This window comes from Thunnus albacares, chromosome 15 (genome assembly GCF_914725855.1).
Source record: "Thunnus albacares chromosome 15, fThuAlb1.1, whole genome shotgun sequence".
NCBI lineage: Eukaryota > Metazoa > Chordata > Actinopteri > Scombriformes > Scombridae > Thunnus > Thunnus albacares.
The window spans coordinates 28,910,390-28,929,893 of record NC_058120.1 but is presented as its reverse complement, the minus strand read 5'-3'; the positions used below and the strand labels follow the sequence as shown (position 1 = coordinate 28,929,893).

Here is a 19,504-nt window from a genome sequence, read left to right as displayed (position 1 = left end):
CTACAGCTGTTAAATAACTAACGTAGATCATAAAGGCCTCGTAAATGAAGACACACATGTTGCTGCTGCCTTCTAGATGTCAGCAACGACCATCAAACCTTTTTTGTATAACTGACGGCGGCGGCGGCGGCGGCGGCGGCGAGAGTGACGGCCGTCTGCTGTCTGCTGTAATGAATCGGATGGAAGTGAAACCCAGTAGATTCACACAGTCTATCCTCAGTGTGTCTCTCTCTCCATCTTAAACCCTGAGGGCAACAGTACACACTCGCAACAGGAAGCTGAGCGCACACACACACACACACACACACACACACACACACACACACACACACACACACACACACACAGTCATGCCTGAGAAACACACAGACGGCTTAAGTCTTATATCCTCTGAACTCTCATCCCTCTCTCTCTCTCTCTCTGTTTCTTTCTGCCTTCATATTTGTCTTTATTATAACTCTGATATCATTTTCTGTTTTGTTTCTGTTTCCTCGTCGTACGTGGAATCATTTAATTATCAAAGAGCAGAGTGATGTAACTTTGGTATCGATCAGTGACGACATTTTTCTATAATGAACTTTTAAAAGGTAACTAGAGGTCAAATGTCAAAGCTCACAATAATAATAATAATAATAATCATCGTTATGATTATGGATTATAGAGAGGAAAGAAAAACATACAAAAAAAATTCACGTTTAAAACATAAACTGAACTTTGAGAAAGTTGTCAAGTCAAACCGGCGGCATGAAGAAATTCTTCAGAAGGGAAATAAAGAGAATAAAGAAAGCAAAGAAAGAGAAATGAGAAATCAAATGAGGAAATAGGAAATCATTTATTTTACCTGCTAAAAGCTGTGACCTGCAGTGAATTAGCTTCTGAAACACACCTTCCCACCTCCACAGAGAGAGAGAGAGAGAGAGAGAGAGAGGGAGGGATGAGGATGAGTGTTAACCCGAGAGAGTGGAAGAGGAAGAGAGAGAGAGATGGAGGGAGGGAGGTAGAGAGAGAGAGAGAATCTTTAATTAGAGACAGATGACTTTGCCACGCCTCAGAAGGCTGGAATTACACTGCAGGCTATGAGGCGAGGCTAATTTCACATGTAATTGTTGCTGCAATCCTCGCTGTGCTGCTAACGCTCCCAACCTCCCTCCCTCCCTCCCTCCCTCCATCCCTCCATCCCTCCATCCATCCAGAGAGAGAGAGAGGAGAGAGGAAGAGGAGGAAAGAATGAATAAATGATTGGAAGAAAGAAGAAAAGTAATTTGTTACGAGGAACGAGAGAAAAGGAAAGAAAAATGAAGAGAAGCGAGAGGTAATGAAAGGACAGAAAGAATGACAGATTAATGGAAGAAAGTGAAGAATGAAGGAAAAGAAGAATGAAGAAATAGGGAGAGGGAACGAGAGGAGGAAGGAAGGGATGAAGGGAAAGGACGAGGGAAGAATAAAGGAAGTAAGAATGAACGAATGCAGGATAACAGAATATCAGAAGACGGGAAGAAGGAATCGAAGAAAGCGAGGAATGAAGGAAGGCAAGAGAATGAGAGGAAAGAAGGAATGACAGATTAATGGAGGGAGTAAAGAAGGAGGGGAAAGGGACACACGGGAGAAAGCGAGGAACGAAGGAAAAGAATGAAGAAAGCAGGAATGCGGGGAGGACGGAGGGAAAGAAACAAGAAAAGAAGGAATGAGAGAAGAAAGGAAGCAAGAGGGAATGAAGGGAAGGAAGGAAGGAATGAAGGAAAAGAATGAAGAAAGGCAAGCAGGAATACAAGGAGGAAGGAGGGAAAGAAGGAATGAAAGAAGAAAGCAAGAAATAGAAGAATAAAGGAAGCAAGAGGGAACAAAGGGAAGGAAAGAGGGACAGAAAGAACGACAGATTAATGGAAGAAAGCAAAGAATGAAGAAATACAAGAGGGAATGAGAGGAGGAAGGAAGGGATGAAGGGAAAGGACGAGGGAAGAATAAAGGAAGTAAGAATGAATGAATGCAGGAAGGAATGACAGAATAACAGAATATCGGAAGACGGGAAGAAGAAAGAGAAGAAGGAAACGTAGAAAGCAAGGAACAAAGAGAAGAGCGAGAGAATGCAAGGAGGAAGGAGGGAAAGAAGAAAGCAAGAAATGAAGGAATAGAAGAATAAAGGAAGCAAAGAGGGAAGAAAAGAAAAAGGAAGAAAAGAACGAGTGATAGAAAAGATTCAGTATTTTCCTGTAATTCCCAGCGTAGAAACGACCTCTGAACATTTAGAGAGAGAGACGGAAAGAAAAGAAGGAAAGAAAGAAAAAAAATCTGTCTTCAACCTTTAAAAAAAACACTTTGAAACACCAAAAATCTCTCCTTATCCCACAAAGGAAACTTCCTGCAGCCTGACACACACACACACACACACACACACACACACACACACACACACACACACACACACACACACACTTCTTTCTTTCTTTGTAGACTGATATTCCCTTTTCTTCTCTCCAGAGACCTGCAGAGCTCTGCTGCTACCTCGATGTGTGTGTGCGTCTCTGTGTGTGTGTTTGTACAGTGTGTGTGTGTGTATGTTTTTACAGTGTGTGTGTGTGTATGTTTTTACAGTGTGTGTGTGTGTGTGTTGGTGTGTGTGTGTGTGTGTGTGTGTGTGTGCTTTGCAGGATGTGTTTAGTTGAACACTTCCTGGGTCAGATGTCCTGATGTTGTGTTTTGTCATTTGTCACAGCTTGTTATACAAGCAGAGAGCTGAAGTCCTCTGAGACTGAAGGTGTGTGTGTGTGTGTGTGTATATATGTGTGTGTGTGTGTGTGTATTTTCTATAGCTTTTAGTCCTTCAGTCAGCTTTTATGTGATTTCATGCGTATGTTCATGTGTGTTTTCCTGCTCTGCATGTAGACAAAACATCCTCCTGTACTTTTCACAATCCTCTTTCCGTCCGCCTGACTTCCACCGTCTCTAATCAGACTCGTCTTAAACAAAGTTCGGACTACAAAACTCTGACGGTTGTTGTGCTGTTCTCACTATATAAAACACTCCCGGACTGTCGTCACGCTGCTGCGACGGAAGCAGAAACTACACGACTGACCCCGGACGAGGTTTAATAATTACAAGATTATTCCATTTGGACAAATCAACTGAAACATGAAATTCAATAAAAACACCTGTGAGAGGTGACTGCAGGGCAGACGTGATGCATTCTGCCTCACATACTTCAGATATACAGTAAGTGTTGATAGAAACAGCAGGTATGAGACTCACCAGACCACCAGGAGGGATGTAGTGGATTAACTGTTAATCCACAATAATGTCACTGACTTCACCTGGAGAGCAAACGTAGCTGACTAAAAATAATAATAAATGGATGAAAAGAGAATAGAATACCTTTAAAAAAAAACAGCTGTTCTTAGAAAGGAATCAGCTGATCAGCAACACATCCACCAGCTTCACTAACTAAACCACTGACTGGGAACAATGTTTGTTAAAGGCAGCTAAAAAAAACATAAATATATTGAATAAAAAGTGATATTAGATCATCTTATCTAAACACATGAGGCGAGTCACATGACCTACTGATGAGGAAGCGTCTGATCTGAGGCTGGATTTTAATTGATCAGTTTTAATGAGGTTTTACTGCTCGTGGAGCAGAATCCACACGTTCAGGTTTGACTTCGACACAGTTGTAAATGTGAACTGTTTGAAATCACTATTAACTGATAATTTGTCAAAAACATAAAAAACATTGTCAGTCTCCCATTATTAATTTCATCATAATGACTTTTTGTAGGTTGATATATGAAATAAATAACACATAAATAAATAAACACAGGAGATAGATTCACTTTTTGTTTTGTTGCTATTTGTCTTTTCTTTTTTTTTTTTTTGATTTTTGTTTATCTGTTTTTGACCTTGTTGTTTGCGTTTCACTTTACAAACTTCTGGTAGAAACACTTCTGGTCCATGGCAACACGTCGTCATGTCACATTCGCCATAGCAACATGTTTATATGTTTGCTGTTCTTGTCAGCAATGTGTGCACATGTGTGCATTTAAACATACTGTGTGTGTGTTTGTGTCCTCTAAAAGTGCACACACACATATTCTCAAAGTTGTGTGTTGATGTGTGCATCGTCAAACCTTGACAGTGTGTCTCACCTCTGTGCGTGTGTTCACGTTCTCAGCCCTCTGTGTGTGTGTGTGTGTGTCTTTGTGTGTTCGCTGTCTCTCTCATCTGTGTGCATGTGTGTGTGTGTGAGTGTGAGCGTGTGTGTGTGTGTGTGTGTGTGTGTGTGTGTGTGTGTGAGTGGATTATGTGTCCTGTGGGAGGCTGTTTCCTGTGCGTTTGTTCTGTCAGTCTTGATAAAGTCGGGGATATATCTGCTTTAGAACAAAGAGACACGACTCAGCAGCATCTCGCCAACTTTCCCCCCTTTCTCTCTCTCTCTCTTTCTCTCTTTCTCTCTCTCTCTCTCTCTCTCTCTCTTTGTATGTCTTCTCTCTTGAGACCCTCAGCTTCCCAGGAAACGCCGTCTGACTGAAACCTGATGCTAACACACACACACACACACACACACACACACACACACACAGAGAAATGAGCAGGAATCTCATATAGAAATAAAAGCAGTTTGACAACAAGCATGGAGCCAATGTCAGGCCAAGGTTGGCTGTAAACACGTTCGCAGAGTTTTTCCCCCCAAAAAACAACGAGCGGCGACGCGTCTGACAAAACGATCAGCGGCAGCACAAACTCAAACAAATTCAAAGTTTTTTTATAAAAAAAAAAAAAAAAGAAGGCAGGAAGCATTCAGGTGATAGAATAGTAGACAGTTAAAGTGAATATACGTTATTTAAGAATAACGTACAGATCAGTTCGCTCATAATCTGCAGATAACATGTGATGTTTTTGACCAATAGCGTCGCTGTAAGTTGTAACATCTTTTAAATTTCTCCTTAAAATGTATTTTTATCAGAAAGTTTTCCTTTTATTATTAGGGACCGGAGGACTACAAGTAAAACAGAGGCTTCTGACGTTTAAACTATAAGTCTGACCGCTTTCAAACCCGTATCAATGGATTCGCCACGAAATTTCCTACTAAAAAAATATGATTTTTAATGTAAGATTTGGCCAAAGTCATGGGATTTATGAGGATATTTCACAAAAAAGCGTACTCTAAAATCCTCCTCTCCAACTGCTCCTGGTGATGTCACGCCCCTGAAACATTCCGCAATACACACTCATTATAAAACCACAGGAGGAGCAAGAAAAGACTTTAAAACTCTAATATCTCAAAAACAGTAAAAGATAGAAAAAACATGTAAATTGAAGATTTGTAGGTCAAAGTCTCGTGATTCATTTAAAGTTCAAATGAAGTTTGTATCTAAAACTATGTGGAAGCAGTAAATGTTCAAAAAGGTGTGGGTTCGCTCACACTCTCCATTCAAATATATGAGTATTTTACTTATTGTCTCTGCACACCTGACAGAACACATGTCAATCAAACTTTCAAAATAAAAGCACACAACACTTGTAAGACATATCCCTCATTTTTAAAAAGCAAAATGATGCGAGGTCCCGACTGACGCTGCTGGCAGCTTTAATATTGAACTGTCTTTTATTTTGAAACGTGATGTCACAAATCCTGCTCGGCCACACCTTAAAAATTTCCCCGATGAGAGATTTTTTTTTCCGTTTTCAGCAGATGAATATAAAAAAACAGCCTTCTAGTGTTAAAATCCGCACTTACATCATTCTGCACGGCAGATATGAACTGTGTGTCTTGTGTGATATGAGATAATGAGATGAAGATGAACTCAGTGAAATAAGTTTACAGAAACATGATGGAAGTTTTGCCTCGAATGGCGTCATAAATAAAAGATGATTAGACTGAAGCATGGCTGTGATCTGTACATGTACTGTATACACACAACACCAGCATGAAATATTTATATTCAAAGATTACAGATCGCAGGAGAACACACACACACACACACACACACACACACACACACACACAAACACACACACGCGCGTTGCAGTTTTTCCTTTTACCCGCAAACAGGTTTCATTTCCAGTAGTGTGTTAAAGTGTGTAGTGAGAATAATGTTTAATGTCACCTCAAGGGGAAAACACCAACCTCCTTTTAAAAGTGTGTGTGTGTACATGAGGTGTGTGTGTGTGTGTGTATGTGTGTGTGTGTGTGAGAGAGATACAGACAGAGTTTGTGAACATGACAACACACACAGTACTGCAGTTGCAAAGTGACTGGGAGCTCTGGTACACAATTAATGTGTGAGCCACATGATGTATGTGTTTGTGTGAGTGTGTGTTTGTGTGTGTGTTTGTGTGTGTGTGTGTGTGTGTGTGTTCTCCATTCATCACCCGGCTCTCCGTTTGACCTTGGCACCTTCTTCATTAGAATAAAGATTGTCTGTCGTTTAGGCTACATGGTCGGTCCGGTGGACACACACACACACACACACACACACACACACACGCTGAGAGCCATGCTATTACATTTCTGTCATTGTAGTGGAGAGAAGAGAGGAGGGATAGAAGTGTGGAGGAAGAGGAGGAGGAGGAGGAGGAGGAGGAGGACGCTGCCTGGCTCTGGTTTTGCTGCTGTTTCTATCAAAGATGGAAATTAATTTGATGAGACCGACTTTGTGTTTAAAAGTCATTTATTTGACTCCTCAAAGAGAGAGAGAGAGAGAGAGAGAGAGAGAGAGGATGCATGTGAGGATGAGGAAGAGATACGGAGCGTGTGTGTGTAGAGGAAGAATGATTGAATCGACCTGAATCTTAAATATGTTTCATTTGATGATCATTCAACGTATAATTCTCTGCTAACAGTGACGACCAGAGTGAGATCTGTCTGTCATGAAGGAGTCAGACGCAGACAGGTGATGGAAAGTCAACAAGTCCTCTAAACCAGCGGATACGCGCTTTGATCATGTGACTCTTGAACGACACACAGCGAGCGGTGGCGTCTCTATCGGCAGCGATCAGCAGGACGACATCATCTGTCTACGCTTTCCAAAACTGTAGAAATGATGATGTAACAGCGCTGTGGTTAACGTCCGCTTATGTTTACGTACAAAAAAACCACCTGGTTAAAAACTCATCACGTGTCTCCTCGTGATCTACAAACATGTTGAATCCGTTTCTTTCCTCATACTCGTATTTTAAATCCTACATTGTTGAAGTTTACTAGCTTGCAGTCTTCTTCTGTGTTCTCCGGTGCGTTACAGCCTCCTGTAGATCAGTGGGATAGTGTAAAACGGTTGGTAGGAACCTTTAAGTTTAGGGGAAGATGACTGTTTGGGTTAAAATGATCACTTTATTAAGGTTAAAGAAACGTGTGGAGGGTTAAAGCTTCTTCTTCTTCTATGGTTTAGGTTCAGGGATGATCATTGAAATGTGAAACTTGCCGTCACATAATGACGTCAGCTGGTTTCTACCAACACTAGAGGGCATCTTGATGAGGACAGTCTCTTGAAATTAAATTTTACTGAGTTTATCAAAACAACAGAAAAAGTTATTGTCGAGCATGTTTTCTTATACGAGGAGTGAACTCGGTGTTTTGGTGCATAACAGTCAAAATAATCAAGTCAAGTAATCTAAATATACAATGGAAATTTACAATAATATGAAAAATACATACTCTAAAGTGTTTAAAATGAATAGAATGAACTGTACAAAGTATTGAGCTTCTTACTCAAATATTATAAAACACAGTATGTCAAAAAAAAAACAAACAAACAAACAAACTGGGAAATTAGAAATAAAAGTCAGTAAAAGCCTGATTCTCTCTGAGAGTCAGATGAATTTACAGTTGTGTGTTTTTTCTCTTTCTTTGACTTTCTATTTATCTCGTTTTCTCATTTATATTCTTTCATTCTGGCCTCAAACACACACACACACACACACACACACACACACACACACACACACACACACACACAACAGAGGCAGTGTTGTTGACCAACACCTGCTCACTTCAGTGTGACTATAAGTCAGAGGTTAACACACTCACACACACTCACACACTCACACACACACTCACTGAGATAATTAGTAAATTGACTCAGTCGACACATAAAGTGGTTTCGGACTCTTCAGGATCTCTGAACAGCTTCAGTTCAGTGAGACTTCATTAGCATCACATTATGATATAAAAACACATGTTGCCAAAAGCTTCATTCATCTATAACTGTTTATAACTGCTATCATGTAGTTATAAGAGTTTATTCATGTATTTTATAGACACCTATAAACACACACAGTTGTAATTATATAAAATATTGTAATTACTGACAAATACTGTACATTATTAAACACATAAAATGCCCTTATATGTGTTTATAACTACATTATAATGTGTAATAAACACCATTTACATACATATACAGAGGAAGATAAATGAGAAATGAACATAAATACACCAAAATCTGGTAGAAATTTTCATTTTCTCCCTTTTTATTCACCCCCAAAGCATCCACACAGCTCACATATTATAACACACACTCAAACATACCATGTCACTAACATAAACCTATAATAATTATATGATAACAGCAGTTTCTCAACTTTTCTCTGTGGATTCACTTTTATTTACTCTCATCTGTATTCTGTCGCGTCTGTTTGTGTTGTTTTACGTGTCTCTCACGTCGTGTTTAATGTCTGTTCTTTTTGCTGTTAAATCATTGTATATATCATTATAGATAATTATTAATCACTAATGATTGTTTTCACTCCGGACCTGCTCAGCTGGAATAAAAGTAAAAACACACACACACACACACACACAGAGAGAGAGAGAGAGAGAGAGAGAGAGACGAAACGAGATGTGGTTTTATCAGTGATGTACAAGTCTGTACAAGTCAATGCATGGTAAAGCACACACACACACACACACACACACACACACACACACACACACACACACACACAAACATGCATTAATGCTTCTCTCTCTGTATAAAGACTCTTTGTTTAGATGGTGAATAATGTGATCGTCCAGCTTACACACAAACATGTTTCTCTCTGTGTATGTATATATCTATATGTGCCTGTTTATATATGTCCAGTATGTGTGTGTGTGTGTGTATATATATGTGTGTGTGTGTGTGTGTGTGTGTGTGTGTGTGTGTGTGTGTGTGTGTGTGTGTGTGTGTTTTCTTCTTTTTCTTCTCCTCGTATATCTACGTCTCGTACTTTCTTGCCATGTGAGAATTCCCAGGGTACCTAAGGGGGTCAAAGGTCACCTGGCATCAAGCAGAAGCAGCATCACACAGACTACACACACACACACACACAGACTACACACACACACACACACATCCATATCTACTGTACATCTTTCTCTTTCAAGCCAACAAGATTCAGTTCATACCAATAAAACTAACAGTACAAAAATGTGGTTTAATCAATAATTTACAAGTTTATCGATCAGAATCAGTCTGCGGTGTTTTCTTTACATGTTTATTTATTTCATACTTTATTATATTTTGTTTTTGTAATAAAATAAGAAGCAACAGAGGTTCAGGTAGAGTTCATTATACTGAAAATATGAAAGCGTTAGACTGAACAACATACAGATAATTCAACTTTTGTAAAGTTTGTCGTAAAGGTGGCGCTGGAGGGAAAGGTCAGGAGGTCATCATACTGTTGTCATGTAATCATCCTCTAGAGGTCATGAATATAAAGTACTAAACTAAATTATTGGATGATTGGGGCTGCGGTTGATGAATTAAAAATAGCTCGTTCTAAACTATCTAAATATAAAAACCTGTAATCATGAAGAGCAGCACGTCCATCACCAAACATGCAAAAACACACAGAAGTGACCCAGATGAAGTCAACATATCCAGACTCCAGCAGAGGAGGCGTAAAACCAAACTTTTCTTACAATGAAAAACAGCAAAGAAATCACTAACGATGACTGACATCACACCTTTTTACGCTCAAGTTTAAGGACTCGCTGACACGACGCGACTATCACGTCTCACATTAATACAGAGATACTGCTCATATGCAGAGTTCTGTACTGAAACATCATCATCTAATTCACCTTTACTACAAGACTTTCTTCGTAATGACAATTAAATAATAGAGACCAGAGCCCAAGTTTTATTACAGTTCTTCTCTTAATCTATCAAATACAGACTTATAGATAACGTCATGTCTGTTTTCAGTTCTCCTGTCCAACTGACCTCCAGATGACCTGTCTCACTCCGTCTCCTACAAACTTTAATTTCTACATCTTTACAAACATAACAACTGAACTTCCTTTAACCTCAGCTGATGAGTCTGCTGATGTTGCATCATCATCATCTAGATGAAATAGTAACAGTGTAATCATCATTTTTACAATAAAAATCACACCAAATTTAACCAAATTTTAATATGAAATGTTAAAACTTTAACATGAGATTTTGACTAGACATTAAGATTTCTTAACTTTTGCAAATTAATATTTCCTAAAAAAAGCTCCCAAAAACATAAATCATGAACTACCATCATTGAGGTAAACATACAAACTAATGATTCAAAGTTTTTATTGTCTGATATGTTAGAATATAATCCTGTATTCAGGTGAAATCTACAAATAGCTGCAGGGAATGTTTATTGTTTTTTAACAGATAGTTATTAGTATTTATATTCATTCAACTTCATCTGTTTTATTCTCTCTGTTCGCTCTCATTTCAATTTTTCTTCTTCTCTGTGTCTTAATCTCAAGCAGACTGGTAGAAATTTCACCTTCTTTGCTTTGTACTAATGACCTCCCAACACACACACACACACACACACACACACACACACACATAGACATACACATACACACACACACATAGACACACACACACACACACACACACACACACACACAAACACACAAACACACACACACACACACACAAACACACACACACACACACACACACGTGATTCACTGCGAGAGGCTGAATGGCGAGCCGTCTTTACCGGCCAGTCAAACGGCTCATTCATCTGGTCTCCATGGCAACAATTAAAACGTGTTGCCAGGTCTTTTGTTGTCGCCTCGTTTTGGACAGAAGAGAGAAAGTCTCTTTTGCTTTTTTTTTGTCCAAACAGACGGGTTTAATTTGGTGAAAGAGAAACTTCCAGAAAACTCTCAGCGACACAGAAAAGCAAAGTTCAGTTTGACTTCAAATTAAAATGTAGAGTTAACGAGTTACAGTCGTTTATTAGTATGACATCATCATGAAGGTAGAAATATTTAAAATCATCATAAATATATGAGAGAATTTAAATATAGAAACAAAAGTACATTTTATATATCTCTTTAAACATTTATTACATTTCAACTTACATGTTGAAGGACATTGGGAATAGATTTAGTAAAAGTTATAACTTGTAAAAGCTTGACACTGAAATATAGAAAAATGGAAATATAATTATTGCAATTATTGTAAAAACTGGCGGCAGTGTTGGGAGGGATGATGTCACACACACACACACACACACACATACACACACACACACACACACACACACACACACACACACACACACACACACACACACACACACACAGGTTGAAGTGTCTGGCGGTATAAATGGGGTGTCAGAGAGCCGCTTCCTGCTCTTTCAGAGCCGGTGGAACATCCATCTCAACCGGAGACACTGAGACACACACAAATACCCACACGTGCACAAACACATACACACACACGTGCACACACACATACACACACACGTGCACACACACGTACACACACACACACACGTGCACACACACACACACACATATACACACACACACACACACACACACACAGAAATGTAAGCAAGAAAGCAGACTGAATGCCAATAAAAGAATCTCTTCAATATAAAACAGATAAAGCTGCAAAATACATGTAAATGCATGTAAGAAATACTAAAATGATACTAAAAACACATTAAAAATTAACATTTGTAATGACAATAAAATTAAATAAAACATCTTAAAATAGTAAATAGAAATATGAAAGTGGTGCCAATTAGTGTTTGTTTTGTTTTTTTAAAAAAAATTTAATTAAAACAGAAACAGATGATATGGAGTCATTAGGAACAAACTGATCAAGACGGTCTGATCAATGAACAGCTGAGAGTTTTTGATCAGCTGATCTTAGAGGCCTGACCGGGCTGTGAGCACCAGAAAAACAACTCTGTCGGTCTTAAAGTCAGTCGCACAAAACGACCTACAGCTACGTTTGAGCGACAGACGCCATCTAGTGGCCGTAATAATAATAATAATAATAATAATAATAATAATAATAATAATAATAATAATAATAATATTATTATTAAGAAGAGGCAGGTTGTGCGGACGGCTAGATAGTTAGCCTCGGCTGCAGTAGACCGCTGTTCACTTCCCATTTCCAAATGCGAGTCGGGAAAGTGGTGTTTACTGTTGTCATGACGACGAAGGTCGCCTAACTTTAAGGAGGTAGTAACCGTGGTTTCAAGTGAACATTTTAAGGCAAACTGCAGGTATGATCCGACACTAAAAGATCTATTTACATTTATCCTCAGAGGAAACAGCGAGTCTAACAGGTGGCGGTTCGTTGTGCGTCGGACCCTTAACGAGTCGATCCAGGTTGTTGGATTCAATGATATTTAAAAAAGCTCAGCAGCAATAATGAGTTTATCATAATCAATCAATAATCAAATTCTGTTAAAAACATGGGATTCATTGTTGGTGGATGATGGACGAGAAGCGAGAGACACAATTTATTTTAAACATTAGATCAATTCATCTCTGAGGATTACAGCCAGGAGTCTAGTACTAGTAGTGTTAGTAGTAGTCATGGTAGTTATTTACAGAATTAGTCTGGTAGTAATAGAAGAAGAAGGAGAAGTCAGAGGATGGAGACACAGAGACAGAGAAGAAGAAGACAGATGTTGAAGATGATGATGATGAAGACGCGTCCCGTCCTTATCACTTCCCTCTGAACTTTAGTTGCCGTGTCGACACAAAACGGTTCCGTTATGCAGCCTCAAACAAACTTCTCTCATTCGGGCGGATAAGATGAATCTGCGAGAAGAGAGAAGAAGAAGAAGAAGAAGAAGAAGAAGAAGAAGAAGAAGAAAAAAAAAGAAAAGAAACGAATGTTCAAAATGCATTAAATGTTTTTCATGTATGACTGCATTTTTGCTGACATTTCAGCTCCGTGCTCATTAATATGGAGACCAAATTAAACTTATGATTGCTTGTTGATTTTCTTCCCCTCCCCCCACGCCCTCCACCCCCCCACCCCTCCTCTCCTCCTCCCTCTTTCCCTCTCGTCTGTTTTGTCAAGCGTTTATCCCTCGTTTCTCTGTGTTTTTTTGGAAAGCTCTGCGGTTTCCTCTTTATCTCTCACCTCCGTTATGTGATTAAATACGTTCTATTTAAATATATATCTCTGTGTATAGACATTTACTACAATCACAACTTTAAGTTATTGGAGCTGCAGGTTTTTGTATGTGTGTGTTCACAAGTAATCAGCACATTTCAGACATTTAAATATAATTTCATTCATTTATTTTCCTGTTGGTTCATTTGTTTGACTCAGTGATGCAAAATATATTTCACATTTTTACCGTATAAAAATCTACACATCAGTCCAGCTGTTTTTCAGTCTTTGGCGACTTCACTTTACCGTCTTTGTCTGTTTTTATATCAACTAATCTTCACTCACATTTCCCAGAATGCCTTTCAGCAAACCTCACATAGTGTACTGAGTGTAGTTTGAGAAGCCCGTATCAGTAATATGGACACAATAAGTACAACAACAACAACAAAAATATCGTACGCTACTCTTTGATTTCATAATAATACAAATAATCAATTATCAAATAACAAAATAACAAAACTATTGCCTCGTCTTTTTAGTTTAACATCCTCTCCACACATGTATTATGACATATAAAAAATACTGGAACAATAATATATGTCTCATATGGTTTTTCCACAAACAAATCTGCTTCTTCTCCAGAATCTATGAATATGTAAATATTTGTCGTATTTCCTCCTTCACTGTAAAGTTCATTCTCAGTATTTGTCCACTGGTGTCTCAAACTTTCAAAATAAAAGCACACCGAACTTAATTCCCTCATTTTTAAAAAGCAACATGATCCGATCCCGACGGGCTGGAGCGCGAAGTCCCGACCGATGCTGCTGGCAGCTTTAATATTGAACTGTCTTTTATTTTGAAACGTGCTCTATCGATGTCTATAGACGTTCATTCTCAGTGTTTGTCCACTGGAGGCTTCAAGTTTCCACATCACACTTTTTTGTTTAAGTTGCATACTGGATCCTGATTGGCTGCAAGCTAGTCGTGATGTCACGAATCCTGCTCGTAGGCCAAACCCTTAAAACTTTCCAAAATAAAAGAACAAAAAGAAGAACACGTTTTTGATTTTAAGGTTTTGCTCACTAAAAAAACAAACAAAAAAAACAACAACATGAGTCCTCCTGAAATAAATACACATATTAAGATCCGTCTGGTTGAAATGATGCCTTTCTTCTAACATTTACATGACATCAGCTTTTGTTTACGTCCGTTCATCATTTCAGCGTCGCGAGCGATCAAACGCAGGTAAACAGCTTTTCTGTGAAAACCAATATCCGACATATGGAACCGAGACGACGACTAATCTGTTTGAATTAGTCCCAAATGATGTTTTATGATTTCTGTCCAAACGCTGAACTGATGCTCGACGTGAGCGGCGGCGGCGGCGGAGTCAGAGAGGAAGAGGAGGCCAGAGAGGTCAGAGCGTCCTTTACAGCCCCGTGAGCCCCCGAGGTGATGATAGAAAGAAGAGGAAAAAAATAAAACACGGCAAAAGAGGAAAAGGTGGAAAAGGATTATCTGGTAGTTAAACAAAGGTTTAACTCACACATTCAGATTACAAACTCAACCAGCTTTTCTGTCTGGGGGGTTTTTCGGAACTCCGTCCAAGTTCTTTTGTTTCGAGAGGGAGACGAGCTGAAAACCTGGAGATCGGGCCGGACGGAGAGTCAAGAGGACGAGTTTCTGTCGTCTCTTTGTGACACGATACGGCTGCTGAAAAGTCTAGTTTTAATAAAACAAATTACACGACGCCGTCTCCGTCACGTCACACATCCTCTCTGTCAAACAGCACTTCAGTTTTGATTGTTTTGATTTCAGTTTTGATTATAATTTGTGATCTTTGAGGCACCAAACTATGAAAAATCTCCTCCACAGACTGCTAAACATTCAACTCGAGTACTTTTATTTAGATTTTATGTAACTTTATATTCACAGGTTATGATTTTACAGACAGAACTTATAAATAAAACAATTAATTAGCTGCATCTCAACAAGCTTAACCATGAACGCATCAGCTATAAAAATCCATCTTTTTCATGCTTTGATATTAATAATAATATTGACTGTACTTTTACTTAAATAAGATTTTGAATGTGTGACTTTTACTTGTATTGTAAAATGTTTTAATTGTGTTTTTTTTTCTACTTTTAATTAAGTAAAAGATCTGCTTTCACTGCTGCATCGTTACTTTTATTCAGGACTTTTTCATCAAATCTTACTGACTACTACATGTGGCCTGTTTTCCCATGATTCCTCACGACTGTTGGGTCATTCTTCACTTTTTTCTGTCACATCTAATCACAGGAAGTTGAAAACGGTTTCCTGTCGTTACGGATGCGTTTAGGTCGAGCCGGTAATTTACAGCTCTGATCACATCGTCCTGAGTTTTTCAGGGTTCAGTTAACGATAAAAAGGGATCCCGTCGTCGTGTCTCCGGTGTCCGAGCTACTTGTCCTCTCTTTCATTCTCTTCCTTCATCTCTCTTTCTCTTTTTCCTCTTTATCCCTCCCACACAATCCCTTCTCTCTCTCTTCTCTCCTCTCTCTCTCTCCGTCCTCAGGCCTGTGTATCTCAGTCCATCCTTGCATGGAGATTGACTGGAGGCATGAATACATCACAACTAGCCATCCATGCATCCCCCCCCCCCCCCCTCCCCCCTCCTCTTCTCCCCCTCCCTCCCATCTCTCACCCTCCCGTTTCTCCAAGATCCCTCTCTCAGCACTTATCTGGAAGTTCGGATCTCATGCATTTTAATCGGCGTGTCTATCTTCCTTTCTCCTCTCCCTCTCTCTCTCTCTCTCTCTCTTTTCTTTGACTTTGGATCAGTGGCATCCTTCAAACAAACAAACAAACAACAACAAAACAACCCCTCCCTCTCCCCACCGGCTCCCTCTCCCCCCCCCTTTTTTTTTTTAAATCAATATTTGCCATCAGCGTATAAATCGTATCATTTCCTGACTGTTAGACGAGTGCGACGCCGACATATTTACCTTCCACTCATCTCTCTCTTTTTTTTTTTTGTTATTTATTATTTTTTTTATGCCGTCGATCCCTTGTTCTTGCGGCGTGGCTATTAGCTAAGTGAAGGGGATGGATGGCCGTGAAGCGTTGAGCGATAGCATCTCCATCAGAATCGGCGACGTTGAAAAATGGCCGCCGCCTCTCTGATGACAGCGCAGCAAAAAACACACACACACACACACACACACACACACACACACACACACACACACACACTCAGAGTCAGAGAAGAGACATTTAAATATTCAAATGGCGCCAGGCGGTAATGATAAACGACAAGGGAAAAGTAGAATCAAGTAGCTATCGATGCAGAAAATGAAAAGAGGAGAAAGAGAAAACAGAGGAGGAGGAGGAGGAGGAGGAGGAGGAGGAGGAGGAGGAGGGAAATTAAGCAAAAAAAAAAAAAAAAAAAAAAAAAAAAGATGGAGGCATCGATGGAGAGTTGCACTAACAACTGAGAAGAGGAAAAGAAAGAGAGAGAGAGGAGATAGATGAGAGTGATGGAGGGAAAAAAAAGATGGATGAATTAAGCAAATACAAGAGAGAGAGAGAGAGAGAGAGAGAGAGAGAGAGAGCTGTTACAGTAGAGAAAATAAAGATGAAGAGAAGTGTTGAGACCACAAATCAGAACGACGGAGGAGCGGAGCGGCCCGACGTGAAAAAAAAGAGGAGACAAGGACAAAAGGAGAAAGAGCTGCAAAAGATGAAGGGATTCACAAAAAAAATAAAAGAGGATAAGAGAGAGAGAGAGAGAGATAGAGAGAGAGAGCAGTGAAGGGAGGAATAGCAGAACATGTAAAGGTTGAATTGAAATGTTTTAAAAGAGGAAGATAGTTTGAATTATTCAGCGTTATAAGCAAGAAAAAAAAAGGCAATAAAACCGCAGAAAATGAGGATAATGAGGACAAGAGGTCTGAGCGAGGGGACGGAGAGAGGAGAGAGACAGAAGAAGAAGAAAAACAAAGGTCAGAGCGGAAAAATGAGTGGAGACAGATTGAAATGAAAACAATTCAGACAACAAGGACGCGTTGAAAGAGAAGCAGAGAGAATAGAGAGAGAGCTGACACACACACACACACACACACACACACACACACACATGTGAAGTTAAAGGAAGAGTTTTGGATTCAGATTTTTATTCTGTTTCTGTAGATCAAGGTGAAAATACATCAATATCTCCATAATTATACAACATTCAGTCAATATGGGAACAAAACTGAGGTCCTTCAACAAAAACAGAAATATCTGAAGTATGTAAGAAAAGTCAAATAAAATAAAATTAGTGTTGGTGCATTTTCTAGTTTTCTAGTTGTGTTTAGCAGATTAAGTACAAGAATTATTGATAAAGTTACTGATATATAGTCATACATATATATAGTTAGATGTAGTTATTGATGCAGTTTTATCTTTGCAAAAGTTTTGCAAAAATCACGCAATAACTCAAAAATAGCAGCGTAGTATGAAGATGTTGAGATGAAAACTCGACATTGTTTCCGTTAAATAATCAGTATTTAGTTTGATTTTGTCTGTTAAATTATTGTAATCTGTATAATAAAGCTTGACAGACTGAAATACTTTATGTTTGACCTGTAAGTCACATCTCAGAGACTTGACTCAGCTCTGACAACCTCTAAACCTCCGAATCATTACATCACATCTTTAATTTTGCTCTGTGATTCAAACAGTTAGTGGTTGTTGTGCTCGCTGACAGCAGGTTCCCTCCCTGCTTAGAGAAACAATCGGAGCTTTGTAGGTGGGAAAAAGCCGTGGATGAGATTGATGCAGCTGCACAGGTTGATGCACAGTACTGAGAGTCAACTTAAAGTATAGAAACAACAAGTCTTAAGGGGTTAAGTTTGCTTGAAGTGAACTCATTCAGATGTACGGCGTGACTTTTATTGTCTCGACGCAACTGATTTTAGGATATAAACAATCACAGTCACAATATGTGTGTGGGGGCGACTGCAGCTAAAAACATGACTTTCAATAATGTTCTCTGTCAAAATGTTTCACTACAGTAACTTAAAGAGTCAAAAATAGAAAAAAAAAAAAAAAAACTCCTCTGCAACTCCTTCGCTCTCCGAACCACAAGAGCTCAAACAAAAAGCACAAAACCAGAAGGGAAAAGAAAAATATTCAGCGACGCTCGGTGATACAAAACGGAACATTTCTTTAAAAAAATCTCTCTTCATAAAGAAGTCTGCAGTCTGCCGTCAAGTGCTGCTGCTGCTGCTGTTGTTTTTGATTCCTGCGCGTCGGCGGAGCTGCGGAGGCGCGACGGAAGGAGTTTCAGCTTTAAAGTGGTCGAAAGCAGGCGAGAGAGAAATCTGCTGGAAACTCCTGCGAATCCCTCAAACATTTCATCGACAGAGACGAGCTGCACACAACAACAAAAAAATAAAAATAAAAAAAAGATCTGCTCTTATTTTGACAGAGCAGTTAAAGGACTACTACTCTGAAAAATCAAATACTCACCATCTGCATGAAATACAGCAGCTGCAGAGAGTCCAGTATCTGTATTTGTATCTGTATTTGTTGAGGCAGCAAAACTATTTGTATTTGTATTCAAATAAAAGTGGAAAGAGGCCTTAAAAATATGTTTTTTTTTGTTTTTATTACGCTTTTAATTTTAGAAAATTAAAGTGTCAGTTGCTCTGGGAGTGAAATTAGGAAATGTGCGTCATGTAGCAGGTGGATGTGACTCACCTCGTTGAGACCTGCTGATAGACGTCACAGCGGAGCAGAGGAGAGACAAACAAAACAAATCATTTTTAAAATATTTGTATGAAACAAATATTCGTAAAAAAAAAAAAACTCCACTATTTGTGCTTTGCAGAATAACAGAACATCCATTGAAAGATCTGTAAATACTATTATTTGCTTTATTTTGCAGGAAACATCATTACTGTCTGGATTATGCTCACTTGCAGTGTTTTTTCCTCTGTGTGTATAAACTATAAGATATTGACACTGGCGTTGACTTTTTCAATATTTAAATGGGGACACATTATGCTTTTTGTGATTTTCTGTTATTTATTTACTTTTAAAATGTCCCAAAAACTGAGGTGAACGTATGTAGAAATGCTCCCTACAAGTCAGAAGCTGCTTTGTTTGTTTACTGCTATATACTGCAAAAA

At 39.0% G+C, this 19,504-nt stretch overlaps 1 protein-coding gene across 2 annotated transcripts in view; it reads left to right on the top strand.

Moving 5' to 3' along the window:
- Positions 1 to 19,504, top strand: part of akap6 (A kinase (PRKA) anchor protein 6) — a 243,609-nt gene that overhangs the window by 166,030 nt on the left and 58,075 nt on the right. The window lies entirely within an intron of this gene.